Source organism: Triturus cristatus, chromosome 1_2 (genome assembly GCF_964204655.1).
Source record: "Triturus cristatus chromosome 1_2, aTriCri1.1, whole genome shotgun sequence".
In the NCBI taxonomy this organism is placed as follows: Eukaryota; Metazoa; Chordata; class Amphibia; order Caudata; family Salamandridae; genus Triturus; species Triturus cristatus.
The window spans coordinates 389112308-389132999 of NC_140580.1; positions in this window are offsets into that span (position 1 = coordinate 389112308).

Consider the following 20692-nt stretch of genomic DNA (forward strand, 5'->3'; position numbering starts at 1 on the left):
TTGTTCAACTACGTAAGCTCCATTGTTCTGTGAGCAGTCATCCTTTTGCACACCAAGGATAATAATAAGTGATTGGTTTGGAAATTTCAGAACACAAATAAGTTTTTAGCAGATCTAATTGGCAACAATGCTAAGGTGTTTGAATTGTCCTTAATGAGACAGGGGAGGCCGGGTTGGTTGTCTGTTCTTTTGTGGACATTTGCTGTACTGTGGGATCCTGGTTTGATTTCGAAACCTGTATTAGTAGCAGGCTAGTTGGCTCCCAGATGGTTTGATTCCACATGCACTGCCACCAATCATAACGTGTGTAGTGCACTGAGTTTGAGACCAAGGAACAGTGGTAGGATTTGATCATGTAGGTTGATCTATAAAAACACCATCCAAACTAGGAAGAAATAGATTAGCACCAATAATTTAAGTATCTTATGGAAGCTAAAACATTCAATGATGCTAGACTCTTTTGGTCCACAATTACTTGTATTAGAAGCTCTTCTCGAAGTAAGATCAACTGTGTGTTCTCATATTGCCACAGAGCAGAGCGATAGGTACAGCATTTTTCATCAATCTATTTTTTATTTCTAGTATGAGTAATATTTGCCCCAGCGATTTCCCATGTCAGATGTGTCTAAAAGTGGAATTTGAGTAAGTAATTTCTACTCTTTCAGAATGCCCCCTAACAAAGCTCCCGCCCAAAATGATGTTCCCATAAGATCTTTTCAGGTGTATCGGGGACCTAGGGGCACCGCTACTTAGTAATTTGTTTCTTTGTCAGCAGATACGTTAATTGCTTCCTGGGAATCCTCAGTGCCCGTGCCCATCTTTAAGAAAGGGGACAGAACTGATCCTCTGTGATATCACCCCATTATATGGATCAATTCCTCACAAAAATACTAGGCAGAGTGATTTATAATCACATTAGAACATTGGCTGACACAAATATTATCTTTCCCAGTCAATATGGTTTCATGGAAGGCCTGGTCACTGAGGACAGTGCTTGAATCTCCATTTATTAATTGGAAAATACATGGTCACCAAGGATGGTTTGATGCATCTTGTTTTTATGGATCTTTCCAACACATTTGACCAGATTAACTTCTCTAATTTATGGAAAATATTATAAGATTTGGGTCTAGATCCTGCCCTGGTTAGATTTGTACACTGCTTACCTCCACATTTAAGAGGCAGGGTGCACTATGGGCCTAGCATTGAGTGATCAGAGGTATTTAAACAGTTCAGGGGGGAATATTAGCACCTATTCTTTTTTCTGTATATAAATGACCGTAACCGCTATTAAGCTCATAGGGGTCAAGACATCCCTCAGATTTGCTGGCAACAATTGCATGCTTTACTTTACGCAGATGATGTTGTGTTATTAGCCTGGTCATCCCTGAGTCTGAAGTAGTGTTAGTACTGGGGGTCTCTAGTTGGCAGAGGTAGGTTCCTTTGACCAAATAGGGACCCTTGCTTCTAGTCAGGGTAAGGGGGAAATGCACTGTAGATTACCCCGGCTCACCCCCTTGATAGCTTGGCATGAGCAGACAGGCTTATCCCCAAGGCAATGTATAAAGTAGTTGCATCAACACCCATAGTAACACAGTAACACCACAAATGGACACCACACAGGTTGTTATAAAAATAAAGGGATTTTTATCTAAGTTTAGGCAAGATCAAGACAACAAAAATTCCACATACACAATTAACTTTTCTTTAGAAATGTCTTTGGGAAGGTTCTTTGCAGGAAAAAAAAGATAAACTTGTAGATTCGTTATGGATGTAAAAACTGTTCCAGACATATGGAAAGTTACTTTGAAACAGGCTGCAGGCTTTAAAACGTGTTGTTCACAATATTGGGCACTTAACCCTGGTGCGCGGTTCCCTCTCACCCTTTGATCGGGTTTAGGCAAATTACTGACTCCGGGGTCAGTTGCGGTAAAAGGGTGCCCCCAACTACGTTGTCAGCCAAAATGCTGACTCCGTCGTCAGACTTGGTAGCAATATGCCCCCGGGATTGTGGAGAAGCAACAGGCTCTGTGGAGTGGGCCCCGGTACCGCAGCACATCAGTTGTGCCGGTACGAACCGTCAGGGAAGCTCCTGCCGTGGAGGCTTCACTTCGGTGGTGCTGATCGGGTCACTCTCTCACTCCCACCCCGCCTGGGTAGTGACACACAGCAGCGCTGGACCGGAGTCCGAGCGTTATCCTGGAGGGGTTGCCTCGCTGTCCTCTGTCCCCACATCGGACGTCCCACGGAGCAGCTCCGGCACCAGCAGCTGTTCCTTCACCGAGGGGAGACACCAGTTGCCAGGCAACGCACTGGAGCCGATCGGGTCACAGCTCTCTCTCTCCCTCAGCACGTAACTCGGGCCGGCGGCGGTGATGCTTCCTCACTGGTGATTACGATCAGTTCCCCAGCACGTAACTCGGGCCAGCGGTGGTGACGCTTCCTCACTGGTGATCTCGATCAGTTCCCCAGCATGTAATTCAGGCCAGCAGCAGAGACGCTTCCTCAATGGTGATCACGCTCAGTTCCCCAGCACGATCACACGGGTCAGCGGCGGTGAAAGCAGGCATGCAGCACTCTTGTAGATCACGGGCCGGCGGCAGTGAAAGGAGGCACGCAGTACTTCCCGGATTCCTCACGGCCAGAAGCTGGGTGCTGGAACACACACTCAGCAAATTATAGGTGATCAGGAGGAAAGCCCCTCTCAGCAGCACGGGCTCCACGCAGGACACAAGCTGGGTGCAAGCACACACACAGCAGTGACAAGATGTTCTTTGGAAACTTTTGTATCCCTGAGTTTCTATAACAGGAGGCCAGCTCTTCTCAGGCCCTTGGAGACATTTCACTTCAGGACACTGCACACGGCAAAGTCCTTTGTTGCAAGCAGGGGGACACAGCACACTGCAAAGTCCCTTGTCCTCTCCTTAGTAGAAACAGCAAACTGCAGGCCAGCCCCAGACACACAGCAAGGGTAATTCTTCTCCTCAGTCTCTTCAGCTGATCTTCCTTGGCAGAGATTCCTCTTGATCACGAAGCAGTCTCATTTTCAGGGGTTTCAGCTCTTACTTTTATACCCCAAAAGTCTTTGTTCTCTATGTGTTAGGGGTCCTGGACCCAGTTCAAACCAGTTCTGGGTGCACTCTGCCAGTGCACAACTTCTTCCTTTGTGAATGTGGGCCAGGGTCTTCAGACGCAATGCAGGAGGTGGAACCAGCATTGTGGAAGGCAGGCACAGCCCTATTTAGGCCCAGGTGCTACTCCTCCCACCACTCCAAATGCAGATAGGTCTATTCAGCCTAGTGCTGACTCACCCAGACTCATGGAGCCACCCCAGCCCCTGTCACTCTCAAGCCAGACAGTAAATCGACAAACAGGCAGAGGCACACAGAAAGGTTGAACAAGAAAATAGCCACTTTCTAAAAGTGATATTTTCAAACACAGAATTTAAAAACCATCTTTACTAAAAGATGTGTAATTAAATTCTGAGTTCAGGGATACCAGACTAATTTTCTTTCTCACTCCTATGGGAAGATATGCAGGTAAACATGTTACACAACATACCCCATTCCGACCTATGGGCAAGATAGCCTTTCAATAGTGAAAAACAAAATTGGCAGTATTTCACTATCAGGACATGGTACACACATCAGTACATGTCCTACCTTTCACATACACTGCACCCTGCCCAGGGGGGTATCTTGGGCCTGCTGTAGGGGTGTCCTATGTGCATAGAAAGGGAAAGTTATGGCCTGGCAAGGGGGTGAACTTGTCAGGTCAAAATGGCATTTAGCAACTGAGAGCAGGCACTGCGGTGGCAGGCCTAAGACATCTCGTTGGGGCTACTCATGTGGGTGGCACAATCAGTGCTGCAGGCCCACTAGTAGCATTTGACTTACCAGCCCTGGCACACTTAGTGCACTTTACTAGGGACCTACTTGTAAGACAAATATGCCAATCATGGATAACCAATCACCATATCAATTTATACAGGTAGCACTTGCACTTTGACACTGATCAGCAAAGTGCCCAAAGCATCTAAACCAGCAAAAACGAAATCCAGCATAGCATCAAAAACATAGGAGATAGACTAGAGACAAAAAGTCAGGGAAATCCACGCCAAGGGTGCCAGGTCTAACAAGTGGCTACTAATGTTACATTTATGTCTGATTTGGAGATGGATATTAATTATAATACCCTATGATCTGCAGTTGAAAGAGACGTAACTTGAAACCTAATAACTGTAATGGAAATCTACTGTCTGTGGTGGGCAGCTTCTCTTACTTGGGGTTAAACTTTGTGGTGACTAGCACTTGGAACAGCAACATCGCTGCTAGAAAATCTAAATTTCTTCAGATGATTGGCGCTCTTTTTAATCTCATACCCCTGGTAGGTGGTAAACCTATTGTACTCTTACTGGCAATATACAATACCCAATGTGTCCCAGTGCTACCTTTGGCACCAGTGTGTAGGGGTACTCTAAAACAGTCTGCCTCCAAACTGAAGAAATTCACTACTGCCATAGGTTATTATCGCATAAACTTTGCTGTCTGTATTCTGTGTGCCCACAAGGAGCTCAGGCAGACATATATTGAGGATAGCATTAATATTGCCACTTTGAAACTCTGGTTACATATCTGGAATAATCCTAAATTGCTCCTCAATGAATTTATAATTAGGGAGTGTTTGGGCTGTGATAAGGAAATATATTTCCTTGTGCTTGCTTACATTAAAACTAGCTTTTATAGATTGGATAGACCTAGTCTTTTCTATGATCCTAAAAGTCTTAGAAAATCTGAATTCTATTGGTTAAAGGCAGCTTTTTATGAGGAAAGTAGAGACCAGAAGCAGAGCTCAAAAAAACTCCATAAAAGGATCACTTGATCACATAGGCAGTCAACCTATCATTTTTAGGCCAGGGGTGACCATCATTGATGTTTCTGTGGCTGAGTAAGCCATGCAAGGCATCGCATTCCCTATCTGGGAAATCAAACAATGAATCTTGCCTCCCAAAATAAAACTGTCTATACATCAGGGCCACTGATTGTTTTAATGATTATTATGTATTTATTGTTTAATGACAGCACACACTCCAGCTTTTGGATAACCCTGGGTGTAGTTCGCGAAGTAGCACTTCGCGAAGCTACGCAAAGTGCAGTTCGCCCTACGCGAGCTACGCGTAGCACTTCGCGAACTGCATAGTACCTTGTTCGCACTGTGCCAGATGTCGTTTTCATTGATTGCACAGTGCGGACAAGCAACCGGCACTGTGCAATCATTGAAAATGGCATCTTGCACAGTGCGAGCTGTAGTTTTCTGCTGCTCCAGTAGATTTTTACTCGAACGGCAGCTTTCTCAACACGAACTGGTAGTTTCTCATCGCGAGCGGTCGCGAGCATACGCGACCACTCGCAATGAGAAACCTGACCTCCTCGCGATGGGAATCTCGCCGGGAGGTTTATTTTCCATTCTCGCGATCGCCAACTTGATGTTGCTGACCGCGAACAAGGAAAAAGTCTCGCCGGGATGTCATTTTTCTTGCATGCGGTCACCAACTTGACGTTGAGGACCACGAGCAAGCAAAAAATGACCGCAGCACTACGCAACACTACGCTACGCGTGTTCGCACTTTGCTACGTGCAGTTCGCGTAGTGCGAAGTAGCGCGAACTTCGCAAACTACGCGAGCGTAGCGTAGTGCTTTGCCCAGGTTTACTTTTGGAAGGCCTGGTCAATCCTGATATGACGGGCTGATAAACTGACCTCCACAACGTAAGCGAGCCTCTTGAGCCCTAATTATGACTTTAGTGCAATCCTTGGTAATAATTGCACAGCCAGCGTACTTCGAAGTGTGGTATTTGCTAGGTGTGAGATTTTCACGCAGTTGCAAATGGATTACACCCCTTTAGTACCCGACTCTAGTTTTATGGAAAATTGGACTGCACTGGTGTCTGCCTTTTAAGATAAGGCCACTGCAACCCAGCTAGGGTAAGGGGCAATGAGCTAGTTTCACGTAAAAATGTGAATGCCTAGGTACATGCTGCATGTGAGAGACTACAGTTGTGTGCAGCCTGGTAGCTGCATAAAGGTGACCTGCCTGTGCCATTTTAAAACTATCAAAATTCCCTTTTTGACAGGCCTAAATCCTCCTTTTAAATATTAATAAGTCACCCCTGTATAGGCCCTATTGCCCATAAAGGCAAGGTGCAGATATTTAAAAGTAGGGCATGCAGAAACTAATGTTGAACATGTCCTTACAGTGAAATGTTCTCAGAGTAGCAAAGCTGGCTGCTGCCACAGGATATCATTGGGCAATCTTGGTACATTTATTAAATGCTAAATTTGGTTGGTAGCAGGTAGAAAAGTAAGTCTTCCACTCTTTTTTGAATTGCAATTCAAAGATCCCTTTTTAATGGAGGGATAGGATTTTTAATTAGCTCTTTAGAAATGCCACTTTTAGAAAGTTCACATTTTTTTACTTCAAGTTTCTGGAGGTTTCCAGCTGCCTGCGCTGGTGATGGCTGTCCCACTGGGAAATGTGTAATGTGTACAGAACACAAAGAGGATTAGGTGTGGATAGGATGGGCCATCCTGAAAGGATGTCTGGAAAGGACCTGGACCCCGCCCTGATTACAATTTAAGGGGTCTTTCCCCAGCCAACACAAAAAGACCCTTGCACCATCCTATTATGTCCCTGGGTGGCCCAGAGCCAAACCAGGAAAGGAGGAAGGTGAGACAAATGGTGAATTGCCCACCCACAAGCCAGACTGGGCATAATAAAGGCATCCGAGGACCTGAAGGAGAGGAAGACCCTGGACCCAGAGTCCCTCAGGGCTCCTTTTTGAGTCCCACACTTTTAAATATTTACTTGGCCCTTCTTGCTAAGATAGTCAGAGGCTTTGTATTTGAGATTATCTCATGCGCTGCTGATAGACAGCTACTTTTCTCTTTTGGCTCTAATCTGTCCAAATCTAAAGCCCTGTTCTCCTCTGGGATAAAGGCCATAGCCACCTGGATGTTGGATAATCGGCTGCAACTTAATCTTACAAAAACTGAAATTATGCTATTCGGACAAGCCCAACTTTTATGGGCCCTGGAATGGTGGCCAGCTAAACTAGGCCCCAGCCCCCTTGGTTAGATGGTTGAATTGTATGTGGCACAAATATATTGAAGAAAGACAGAGACACATGTAATGTTGACTTCCTAATGCTTTACAGTATATGGCGGACAGTGGTATTGATATACGCTGCAATGCTTTATTGGAAATTATGACTGCATTTACACATGTCTATCGATTTTAGTGATATAATGGCAGTTTTTAACATGTGATGATTTGGGCTATTTTTCTGGTGAACCCTGCTAAATCCAAAAGGCTTGCCTAATATATTGATGTGGAACTCTGACAAAGAAAGAAGGCTTACCGTACATAGTTGTGGGGCAGTGGGGGAGGCCCTAAAGCCCCGGGGAGGTGGTGGTCGCTGTGACTGCGTGGGGGGGCATGTGGCCCCCCCGCATTTCTCTTTTCTTCAGCCCCATGGAGGTGATGGTCCCCAGGGCTGTGGGAGGCCCATGCAGGTCCCCATCACTATTCTCACATGCCCCCGGGACCTGGCCCACCCGAGGGCCTATATTAAATGTAGCGCAGGAGCCCACACTTTGTTTTTTGTTTCCATTTTCAGTTGCAGTGGCGGATCCAATGTGACTCCCACTGATTTTCCTTTTTTAAAAATGCTTTTTGGCACTGGGGGATCCCAGTGGGAACCCCCAAAGAATCCTAGGGGGTCAGGGTGTTTCTACCATGCCCCCTTTTCTTTTTAAAAAAATCTTTTTTCTTGTGACACAGTGCAATTGAGTCACAAGATGGCTGCCAACACTTACTGGTTTGAAGTATTGACAGCCAGTCCAATCTCAGCATGAGATCGGGAAGGGTCTCAGATCCACCAGGTCCCTATATATACAACTGGAAATTTCTTTACATTTCAGCAAAACTACTGAATGTATTTACACTAAAGAACAAAAAGGTACATCCCTGATCCAACATCTACCTTCCTGCCAAATGTGGTGTAATTCCATTCAGCGGTTCGGGCTGTAGCTGTGTCTAAAGGTCCTATGGGAATTAGCATGGGGAAATGTACTTTTAATCACCCCCTGGTTCATCACGAGTAGTGAAAACAGAATCATAAACATGAGTGTAAGCTTGCCTACCTTGGACCTGGTGTGGTCGTCCAGACTGTAATGTTAACTTCCTAGGATCCACTATGGGCCAAGATTGTCTGGAAAAGGTGTATACCAATTGGCACCCCTGATATCTCTGACCCCTTGCTTATAATGTTTACAGGGAGGAAGCTCCAGGGTAATCTAACCTTAAACGATGGTGCAATTGCTCACACTCACATCTATGATTTGGTTTTCACTACTTGTAGAAGAGAACTATAAAGAGTTCCCCTTGTTTCAGTTTAGGACTGATGGCAGAAAACTACAGAATCTGATAGGTTCTTTCTAGCTAAATTACCCTAACACATGGATATTTACTCATGGGCTGCTTGAACATATAATATAATATGTAATTTCACAATTTATTATCGGGCTATAAGGAAGACCTGGACACAATTATGGATCGCATGCTCTGATATGTCATTGATTTAGATTACACAGAATGCATGATAGTAATTGCTTGTGGAATCTCCTCACAATACGCATTAAAGATGGGAGAAATAATGCACGTCTATTGTTATAAACAAAATGTATATACAAGAACACCATGGTAACATTGCTGAATGATAATGTATGTTTTGTGCATGAGTTTCCAAGTCTCAGAAGTCACTCTTCATCACATTTTGACAAGACATGGTGCATTACATGTACCAGTATATAAACAAAAACATTTATGATTACCTGTATGTGTACGGTATATGCACAATGTAGAAAACAGTGGTTGTTTCTATTGTTTTTAGATTTGATGAAGTCTTAGAGACATTTCTCCCAAATGACAAAACACATGTTGGTTAAAGCTCTGAAGGAGTCACACAAGCACGGAATAAACCCATAAAAGCAAGAAAATAAGTCTCGTTTTTGCTATTTATATCGTATATTCAATTGAATTTGTTAGAATACAGTTTGTGTGTACCTCTTGATCCTAATCATTTTTGCTCAATTTTCGGATGTAAATTTTTGGGGGGATAGGTGTACCTCCCATCATTTGAGAACACCGCTGGTGAGAACCCTCACAGGGAATCTTACATGTGATGGCTGTATGAATGCCCTAAACCTATTAAACACCCACTGAATGAATCAATTTCATCATGGATGTCACTGCCCATGTCATGATTGATATAATATGTGAGGTCATAAGCAGTGCATTATGGAGGCATGACTTATAGTTAGCTCAGGTAATTATAATTGCTGAATTTCTCTGGTTTTGTATGAGTGAAATGTAAGCCTAACTATAACGCCCCATAGTTTTTTCAGTAAATTTCTAATTTTGTTTTTAATTCTATTTCCTAACTATAATGTCCCTGTAACCTTTGTGTTTTTAGTTGAATTTCTAAGGTTTTTAAAATTCTATTTATTATCTTTAATGTCCATTTTACCTTTTTTTTTGTGAACTTCAAATACTTTTCTTTTTTATCTATAATTGTATATTGTACATTACATCTGCATTGTGCACCATTCATTCTTATATTTATCATGTATTTATCATATAGTTCTTTAATCTTTTAAAAAATATTAATTTATTGGTCTTCACAGTGTCATTACAATCACCACGGACACACCAGGAGGAGTGTGTGTTTTTTATAGAGTGTAAAAAAACATATATAGACATATTTTATATGAAGTTTAAGTCTAGGTGTTTAGTAACATACTGCTTTAACTTTCCACTTAGTATTCATTTGTCAAAAAATGCACTTTTAAAATGTATTCCCTATTTTCGCAGTAACACCGGAAGTCGAGAAGACGTCAGTAACCGTGAACATCGCAAATACTTTGTGAAAACGCAAAGCAAAAGCAGGAATTCAATAGCCACCACCACATTCGAAATGTATAACTAAATAATTCATTTCAACCATCACAATAGATACATCACTTCCAAAATAACTCTATAAAAACATATATCAGTTTCTGAATGTCCCTGAAACAGTGTGTATGATTGATTGACTGGGTTATGTGGCTGGCTGTGAGACTGTGTCACTGAGATTCTCAGTGGGTGTATCAAAGTCTAAGTGGGTATGTGACTGGATGCATGGATCTCTGAGTGGGGTCTGTGAGTGGGTGCATGATTCTTTGTGTGGGTATGCAAGTATAAGTCTTTGAGTGGGTATGTAATTGGGCACATTAGTCTTTGAGTGGCTCTTTGACTGGGTGTATAACTCTCTGAGTGGGTATGGGAGTAGGTACATAAGTCTCTGAGTGAGTCTGGGAGTGGGTGCCTGTGTGGGAGCATGAGTCTCTCTGTGGGTATGCGAGTGGGTGCATGTGTCCCTGAGTCAGTTTCTCAGTGGGCCCATGAATCTCTGAGTCGGATTGTGAGTGGGTGCATTACTCTCTGAGTAGAGTCTGTGAGGGGTACATGAGTATCTTTGATGCTTTGTACTTCATATTCCTATTGATCTCCAATAAAGAGAGGTGGGGGTGTGTTCCTTGTTTTTTCCATGCGGGTTTCAATAACGAAGTATGAAATACTGGGTATATTCTCACTGACTTTGGCAATTGCAATTTAAATGCTACTCGGTTAAGGTATTACACTACTTCAAAAGGTCCAATGAATCTCAGATGATATTTATATATTTTCCTAAATTGGAAATGCTTTGTAAAGAGCCATACAATACCGCCAGGATTATAAAAAGGCCCTGCTCTTTTTTTCTATCAGCCAATCTTTTGTACACTGTTTTTGCCTTTGTTAAGTTTTTTTTTTACGTTTTCATGCCAATAGTCATTTCTTGCAAACGAGAATCCAACAATGGTATGTTTGTTTTAGGCTGTGATAACATTGGTGGTGAACAGTGTGGGTGACATCCATGATTAGCAAAAAATGGAGACATGTTTATGGAAGCATGTTTTAGATTATTATCTGCAAATTCAGCCTCCCAGAGGACATTCACCCAAGAACCCTGTGTTTTGAATAGATAACATCGTAGATATTGTTTGAGTACCTGATTCACCCACTCTGTCTGGCCATCTGATTCTGAATGAAAACTCGTGGACATATTACTTTTGATTTGCAATGCTATGCACCATGCTTTCCATACTTTAAATGTAAATTTCGCCCCTCGATCAGAGGTTCTAGTTCGGGGCAAACCATGTAACCTTACCTGTTTTGTAACAATAAGGCTACAAGCCGAGTTGCTGTAGGCATTTTATCACAAGCTATAAAATGTGCCATCTTGGACAATCTGTCCACTACCACTAAGATAGTGGTTTTTCCTTGATCCTTCATCAAATCCGTAATGAAGTCCATGGATATATCCTGCCAAAGGCGTGTTGGAGTTGGAAGTGGTTGAAGTAACCCTTTTTTTGGACCATGTTCTGTTTTTGCTTGAACACAGGTGTCACATTGTTCCACATATCTCATTGTATCATTACTCTACGTTGTCCACCTAATATTTCTTTGAGCACGGTCTTGAGTCTTAGTAATCCCTGGATGTCCTGCTAGATGCTTAGTATGGCACCAATGTAGTGCTTGTTTTTGTAAAGCTTTCAATGGGATGTATAACAAATCTTTTTGAAATGGTAATCCTTGTATTATGTATCTATTTTTGTCTCTTTGTTGCCACTTCACTACCCAATATAAGGGCATTTTTCATCTTCTGTCCTGAAAAAACTGTTCTGATACTGTAACCCCTATGATTTGATCTTTAGGAATCATGGATGGAGGTGTTATTGGCTTTTTTAATTTTTCTGATAGAGGCTCGTATCGAGATAAAGCATCTGCTTTATTGTTGGTTGGTCCAGGTCTGAATGCGATGATAACATTACATTTTGCAAAAAATAATGTCCAACGTAACTGCCTAGGTGTTTGTGCTCTGGCACATCATAGAAATAGGAGGTTACCATGATCTGGTATATAGTTATTGTATGCTTTGGCCCCAGTAAGTGATGGCACCATTCTTTGAAAGCAAGGCGAATTGCCAACAACTCTTTCTCTGACACTGTATAATTCATTTCCGCTGGTAAGAACTTTTTTGACAGAAATGCAATTGGATGTAATTGTTTGCTCTGCTCATCCCTTTGGGAGAGGGTGGTGCCTATCGCAATGTCAGAAGCAGCAGCTTCAATAATAGAAGATTTGTTACTATCTGGGTGACAAAGGACAGGAGCTGTTGTAAACGCTGTTTACAATCTTTGGAATACAGCTCTTGCTTCTGGAGTCCACGGGAACTTTACATTTTTCTTTAAAAATTGAGTCAAAGGGCTCTCTTTGGTGGAAAACTGCTTAATAAAAGATTAGTAAATATTAGCATATCCTAAAAATGGTTGGATGTCCTTTACAGAATTTGGTTCTGAACAGTCCATAATCGCTTGTACTTTTCTGGGCACCATTGTAATTCCTTGTGGTGAACTGATAAAGCCTAGAAATTCTCCCTTATACGTATGGAATTCGCATTTGGATAATTTGCAGTAGAGACCAGGTTGACGTAAGGTGGTTAAAATGAGTTTCACATGTTTTTCATGTTCCATGACAGAGGCAGAGTAAATCAATAAATCATCAATATAGGCAATAACAAACCTATCCAAATAATCTCTAAGGACATCATTTATAAAAAAAATTGAAAAGCCGCTGGGGCATTGCATAAGCCAAAATAGAGCAAGCCATAGCTAGTTCGAAAAGCGGTTTTCCACTCGTCTCCGTCTCGAACACATACCAGGTGATATGCCCCTCGTAAGTCTAATTTAGTGTAGATGGTTGCTGTTCTTAATTGGTCTAAGAGGACGGGAATCAATGATAAAAGATTGAATTTTTTTATTGTGATGTTCAGTGCACAATAATCACTGCACAAGTGCAATTCACTGTTACTCCTGAGCACGAAGAACAGAGAGAAAGTGGCTGGAGACTTGGATAGTCTAATGAACCCTTTTTTTTAGGTATTTATCCAAATATTCTTATAAATGTTGGTTTTCTTGTTCTGTAAGTGCATAAATTCTGCTACACAGAATGTTAGCACCAGCTACTAGATTGATTTCACAGTCATATGGTCTATGAGGAGGATTTCTGCTATTTTTTCACAGAACACATCTTTAAACGTTTCTTATACTGTAGGTAGTTCAGTATCTTGCTCTGCCGCCGTAGCGATGTAGTGTGCATTAGTTTTTGGATTGGTTTGTGGTTGAGGAATTGGAATCTGTTTCTGTGCAAGTAAACATTCCTGTTGACACCAATCTGAACGGAATGTGATACTTTGTTTAGCCCAATCTATAGTGGGGTTATGTTCTGTCAACCGAGGCATACCAAGGATGACACCGAACTGAGGGGCATTGATAACATCAAAAGATATAACTTTTACATGAATTTGGCTGTGGATAAAACAAGTTATTGTTAATTCGATAGTAGAATGAGTGATTAATCCTGAAGTTAACTGTGTACCGTCAACTGCACACACCATTTCTGGTTTTTGTTTTAACTGAGTAGGTATACCTAATTTTAATGCAAAGGCAGGGTCGATAAAATTACCGGTGGCCCCAGAGTCCAGCATGACCACTGCAATCTTAGTTATTTGGGGTGAGATAGTAAATTGAACATTCATAATTAAATGGGGAACTGATATCTGAAGAGTATTAGCCACTGACTGGTCAGAAGATAGACAAGGAAGTCTCCTGGCTATTCCCCGAGTTTACTACTTTCCCATTTTTGAAACAGAAGTGTCACTGATAACTCCTCCTTTTGGTTTTGCTAGACAATCTTCAACAAAATGTCCCTTCTTACCGCAATATAAACAAAGACCTTTTTTTGCGGCAGGACTCTTTTTCTTCTGGAGTCAAAGCTTTCTTTATACCTCCTATTTCCATGAGTTCACCGTTGTCCTGAGGCATGGAGTATGTTCTTTCCTTTGGACTTATTGTAGATCTGCAATCTAAATGTTTCTTATCTCTTCAATGGTCTGCAACTCTATGACCTAAACAGAGACTTAATGCTATAAGATCTTCACAAGTTCTTGGTTGAGGGTCAGTTGGAGCTATAAGATCTTTTAATTTGTCTCGTAACCCCCGATAATACAACGCAGCTGTTTTGTCTTAAAGCCAATTAGTTTTGGCTATCAAACGGTTAAAGTGGGTTGAATAATGGAACACATCTTTGTTACCTTGCTTTAATTCAAGTGATTTCTGCTCAGCCAACCCAGTGATTGTTCACTAATCAAAGACTTTTTTAAATTCACTCTTGAAACGACTCCAGCTATAGAGTAATGGATCGTCAGTTTGCACCAAGGGAAATGCCCACATAGCAGCATCCCCACTAAGATAAGAAATCAAAAATGCTAAACGAGATTTGGCATCCGGAAATGATGTGTGTTCCACCATAAAGAGCAGTTGTACCTGTGTTAAAAAGGTTTGAAATTTGTTCGGTTCTCCTGAAAATCTTTCTGGGGGAGCCAGAGGAACCATAAACGGAGCTGTTACTGAGACAGTGGAACCAGAAGGGGTACTAGCTGTAGCTGAGGGGGCTGGGTGTGAGGGCGTTGATTGAGTTTGTAGTCAAGTGACCCTATTTGCTAATGCTGCTGTTTCTTGTCTTGCAACGGAAAGCTCTTTCTGCATATTACCCAACATGGCGCATAGGGTTCTAAGGTGGTCATCATGAAGATACTGCTCTGGAGGAAGGAAATACGTGGGTGGATTATTCTGTCAAGAATGCTATCAAGTAAGTGGGCTCCTCGGAGTAGTATCCTCAAGAAGCCCACCTTCCAGTAGCTTCGACTATGGCTTAGTTACACAGAGTATCAAAGTGGCTAGATGGGGGGAAGGGAATTAGAGAGGGTACTGCGGTGAGGGAGATCTGGAACAATATGTTATCTCTTATTAGTATTTACTTAAGTCACTTAAATGTGCACACATAGATAAATATAAGGGACTTATGAACATAACATACCTGTAAAAGAAAAAGATTCAACATATGAAGTAGTTAGTTGTAGTAGTTATATCACTGTTCCATCAATGTCGTGAAACATCTTGACGATGCTGCCTCTTTTCTTGATTTGTGATTAATCTGCAAATGATATCTATAAACATTAAAGTCTTCATCTATATCTGTAAATCCAGATTTATATCATAAAATGATACCAAATGTTCCTTAGTTCTGTGAATTAAAAGTCCATTCACCAATAACAAGCTGTACTTCATTATTGTCTAGATAGTATCAATGCTACTCTCTTTGGTTCAAATATATCGTAACATTGAGGAATGCCTAGGGGCCGCTCCATGGAGCGGTAATATGGAATGCTGAAATGCCCAAAGTCCGCTTCCACTAAGCGGTGATCAGGAAATACGACAATGCCCAAGGGCCGCTCCCACTGAGCGCTAATTGAAGTCTAGCAATGTCCTGAAAGCTGTTCCCACAGAGTTGCAACAGAGATATGAGGTTGTCCGCAGAAAATGATCCAGCATTTCGTTTCAATAAAAAGAAGCCGATCGTGAAAATGTTATTCATGCACGGACCTACCTGCGTCCAAGTCAGAAGAAGAGGACCTCAAAAGGATCACCTGCCAAGCACCGATGAAGAAACCTGCTCGGAGGCCACTGGACTCACCGCTGTGTCCTGAACTTAATGTGTTCTCAATAATCCGCAATGAGAATGGGGCGTGGCAAGTATTTATACCTTTCGGGAAGAAGCAAGATGGAGGTTCACAAAAGAAAGTACCGGAGCTGCGAAGGAACAGAAAGTCTTTGTAATCCTTGGCAAGTTTCCCATCAAACAAGCATTGGCAAAAGCAAAGTTTTTGGCATGCTCCCTGAAAAAGCATTGACAAAAGCAACAGAGCATTTAAATGAAAACATTATAGATCTAAACATATCAATGAACATAAAAGTTACAGGAATACCCATCCACCAACACAGTCTTTCTCTGTTTGTATTAGTAATGTATTAACACAGTAAGGTGAGTTTCTGGAGAATCATGACTATATATATATTTTACCTACTGGCGGTCGCCAGCAGGTAGTTATAGTTAGGACCTATTATTCATAGGAAAATCGTAACATTCTTTTCCCAATAACTTTGGCGTCGGTTGATGAACCTTCGCGAAATTTTTAAACCTTGTGGGGCGCTCCGGTCAGCTCCTATCTTAAAAGTTTCGGGGTGATTCGGCAAGCGGAGTCCGAGAAAAAAGGGGGTCCCAAAACATGTTTTCTCCATGTTAATTCCCATAGGAAACTTTAGACATGGCTACAGCCCGAACTGCTGAGTGGAATTACACCAAATTTGGCAAAAAGGTAGCCCTTGGTTCCGAAAGATCCCTTTTTGTTAAATGGTATAAATCCGTTCAGTAGTTCATGAGAAATTAGAAAAAGAAAAAGTTTCAATATCTGGGCGGAGCCTAACAACACATCTCATTGTGAGATCTGATTGGCTGTCAGCACTTCATCCTGGAATTGCTGGCAGCCATCTTGGGACCAATCTACATGATAGTACCCCATTCAAATGCATTGTAGTGAATCGAAGATTTTGAGGGTTACCAAAAGGAGAACTATAAAGGGTGATTTATTTACATTGGAATTCATTTGTTGATGGTACCATGCTAATTTCAGGAATTGTGGTGTGTTCTAAGGTGATTTTACCCTGCGAAAAACCTTCTGCTGGGATATCATGAATAATGTTTGAGAGAAAACTGAAGCAAAAATGAGAGCATATTTTCTGTAAATTCACACTATCTTTCTCAGTCATATGAGAATGAAGGCTGTCATTCTCAGTAAATCATGTACAACCAACAAGGGCAGAGACTGTCAGTTGATTCCTTTGTGTTCTACTGCAGCTTCCCAGAGTGTTCTAAAGAACAACTAGAGCGCTAACAGTCTTACTTATGACAAAAGTATTGCACACCTGAAGCCATCTTGATTGGAATAAACTGGTAACACTTAAAATATTTAATATAAAAAGGAACAAAATGATGGGGTTCATTGTGTGATAGAAATTATGGTTAGTGCTGTAGAAAGAAAGAATAGGATATGTTTCAAGTGTGATCTCAAATATCTTCCTGTTATATTTCAACAGGAGCAGAATGTAAGTTGATGCCTTTGTGTTTTACTTCAGCTTCCCAGAGTGTTCTAAAGAACAACTAGAGCGCTAACAGTCTTACTTATGACAAAATTATGGCACACCTGAAGCCATTTTGATTGGAATAAACTGGTAACTCTTAAAACATTTAATTTAAAGAGGAACAAAATGAGGGGGTTAATTTTGTCATAGAAATTATGGTTAGTGCTGTAGAAAGAAAAATTAGGACATTTTTTAAGTGAGATCTCAAATATCTTCCTGTTATATTTCAACAGGAGCAGCCTGTCAGTTGATGCCTTTGTGTTCTACTGCAGCTTCCCAGAGTGTTCTAAAGAACAACTAGAGCGCTGACAGCCTTACTTATGACAAAAGTATGGCACACCTGAAGCCATCTTGATTGGAATAAACTGGTAACACTTAAAACATTTAATTTAAAAAGGAACAAAATGATGGGGTTCATTTTGTCATAGAAATTATGGTTAGTGCTGTAGAAAGAAAAATTAGGACATGTTTCAAGTGTGATCTCAAATGTATTCCTGTTATATTTCAACAGGAGCAGCCTGTCAGTTGATGCCTTTGTGTTCTACTGCAGCTTCCCACAGTGTTCTAAAGAACAACTAGAGTGCTAACAGTCTTACTTATGACAAAATTATGGCCCACCTGAAGCCATCTTGATTGGAATAAACTGGTAACTCTTAAAACATTTAATTTAAAGAGGAACAAAATGAGGGGGTCCATTTTGTCATAGAAATTATGGTTAGTGCTGTAGAAAGAAAAACTAGGACATGTTTCAAGTGTGATCTCAAATGTATTCCTGTTATATTTCAACAGGACCAGCCTGTCAGTTGATGCCTTTTTGTTCTACTGCAGCTTCCCAGAGTGTTCTAAAGAACAACTAGAGCACTAACAGCCTTACTTATGACAAAAGTATGAGACACCTGAAGCCATCTTGATTGGAATAAACTGGTAATTCTTAAAACATTTAAATTAAAAAGGAACAAAATGATGGGGTTCATTTTGCAATAAAAATTATGGTTCGTGCTGTAGAAAGAAAAATTAGGACATGTTTCAAGTGTGATCTCAAATATCTTCCTGTTATATTTCAACAAGAGCAGCCTGTCAGGTGAGTCCTTTGTGTTCTACTACAGCTTTCCAGAGTGTTCTAAAGAACAACTAGAGCGCTAACAGTCTTACTTATGACAAAATTATGGCACACCTGAAGCCATCTTCAAGGAATAAACTGGTAACTCTTAAAACATTTAATTTAAAGAGGAACAAAATGAGGGGGTTTATTTTGTCATAGAAATTATGGTTATGGCTGTAGAAAGAAAAATTAGGACATGTTTTAAGTGAGATCTCAAATATCTTCCTGTTATATTTCAACAGGAGCAGCCTGTCAGTTGATGCCTTTGTGTCCTACTGCAGCTTCCCAGAGTGTTCTAAAGAACAACTAGAGCGCTGACAGCCTTACTTATGACAAAAGTATGGCACACCTGAAGCCATCTTGATTGGAATAAACTGGTAACACTTAAAACATTTAATTTAAAAAGGAACAAAATGATGGGGTTCATTTTGTCATAGAAATTATGGTTAGTGCTGTAGAAAGAAAAATTAGGACATGTTTCAAGTGTGATCTCAAATGTATTCCTGTTATATTTCAACAGGAGCAGCCTGTCAGTTGATGCCTTTGTGTTCTACTGCAGCTTCCCAGTGTGTTGTAAAGAACAACTAGAGCGCTAACAGTCTTACTTATGACAAAATTATGGCACACCTAAAGCCATCTTGATTGGAATAAACTGGTAACTCTTAAAACATTTAATTTAAAGAGGAACAAAATTAGGGGGTTCATTTTGTCATAGAAATGATGGTTAGTGCTGTAGAAAGAAAAATTAGGACATGTTTTAAGTGAGATCTCAAACATCTTCCTGTTATATTTCAACAGGAGCAGCCTGTCAGTTGATGACTTTGTGTTCTACTGCAGCTTCCCAGAGTGTTCTAAAGAACAACTAGAGCGCTAACAGTCTTACTTATGACAAAAGTATGGCACATCTGAAGCCATCTTGATTGGAATAAACTGGTAACTCTTAAAACATTGAAATTAAAAAGGAACAAAATGATGGGGTTCATTTTGCAATAAAAATTATGGTTCGTGCTGTAGAAAGAAAAATTAGGACATGTTTCAAGTGTGATCTCAAATATCTTTCTGTTATATTTCAACAGGAGCAGCCTGTCAGTTGAGTCCTTTGTGTTCTACTACAGCTTCCCAGAGTGTTCTAAAGAACAACTAGAGCGCTAACAGTCTTACTTATGACAAAATGTTGGCACACCTGAAGCCATCTTGAAGGAATAAACTGGTAACTTTTAAAACATTTAATTTAAAGAGGAACAAAATGAGGGGGTTAATTTTGTCATAGAAATTATGGTTAGTGCTGTAGAAATAAAAATTAGGACATGTTTTAAGTGAGATCTCAAATATCTTCCTGTTATATTTCAACAGGAGCAGCCTGTCAGTTGATGCCTTTGTGTTCTACTGCAGCTTCCCAGAGTGTTCTAAAGAACAACCAGAGCGCTAACAGCCTTACTTATGACAAAAGTATGGCACACCTGAAGCCATCTTGATTGGAATAAACTGGTAACACTTAAAACATTTAATTTAAAAAGGAACAAAATGATGGGGTTCATTTTCTCATAGAAATTATGGTTAGTGCTGTAGAAAGAAAAATTAGGACATGTTTCAAGTGTGGTCTCAAATGTATTCCTGTTATATTTCAACAGGAGCAGCCTGTCAGTTGATGCCTTTGTGTTCTACTGCAGCTTCCCAGAGTGTTCTAAAGAACAACTAGAGCGCTAACAGTCTTACTTATGACAAAATTATGGCACACGTGAAGCCATCTTGATTGGAATAAACTGGTAACTCTTGAAACATTTAATTTAAAGAGGAAAAAAATGAGGGGGTTCATTTTGTCATAGAAATTATGGTTAGTGCTGTAGAAAGGAAAATTAGGACATGTTTCAAGTGTGATCTCAAATATCTTCCTATTATATTTCAACAGGAGCAGCCTGTCAGTTGAGTCCTTTGTGTTCTACTACAGCTTTCCAGAGTGTTCTAAAGGACAACTAGTGGGCTAACAGTCTTACTTATGACAAAATTATGGCACACCTGAAGCCATCTTGAAGGAATAAACTGGTAACTCTTAAAACATTTAATTTAAAGAGGAACAAAATGAGGGGTTTATTTTGTCATAGAAATTATGGTTAGGGCTATAGAAAGAAAAATTAGGACATGTTTTAAGTGAGATCTCAAATATCTTCCTGTTATATTTCAACAGGAGCAGCCTGTCAGTTGATGCCTTTGTGTTCTACAGCAGCTTCCTAGAGTGTTCTAAAGAACAACTAGAGCGCTAACAGTCTTACTTATGACAAAAGTATGGCACATCTGAAGCCATCTTAATTGGAATAAACTGGTAATTCTTAAAACATTTAAATTAAAAAGGAACA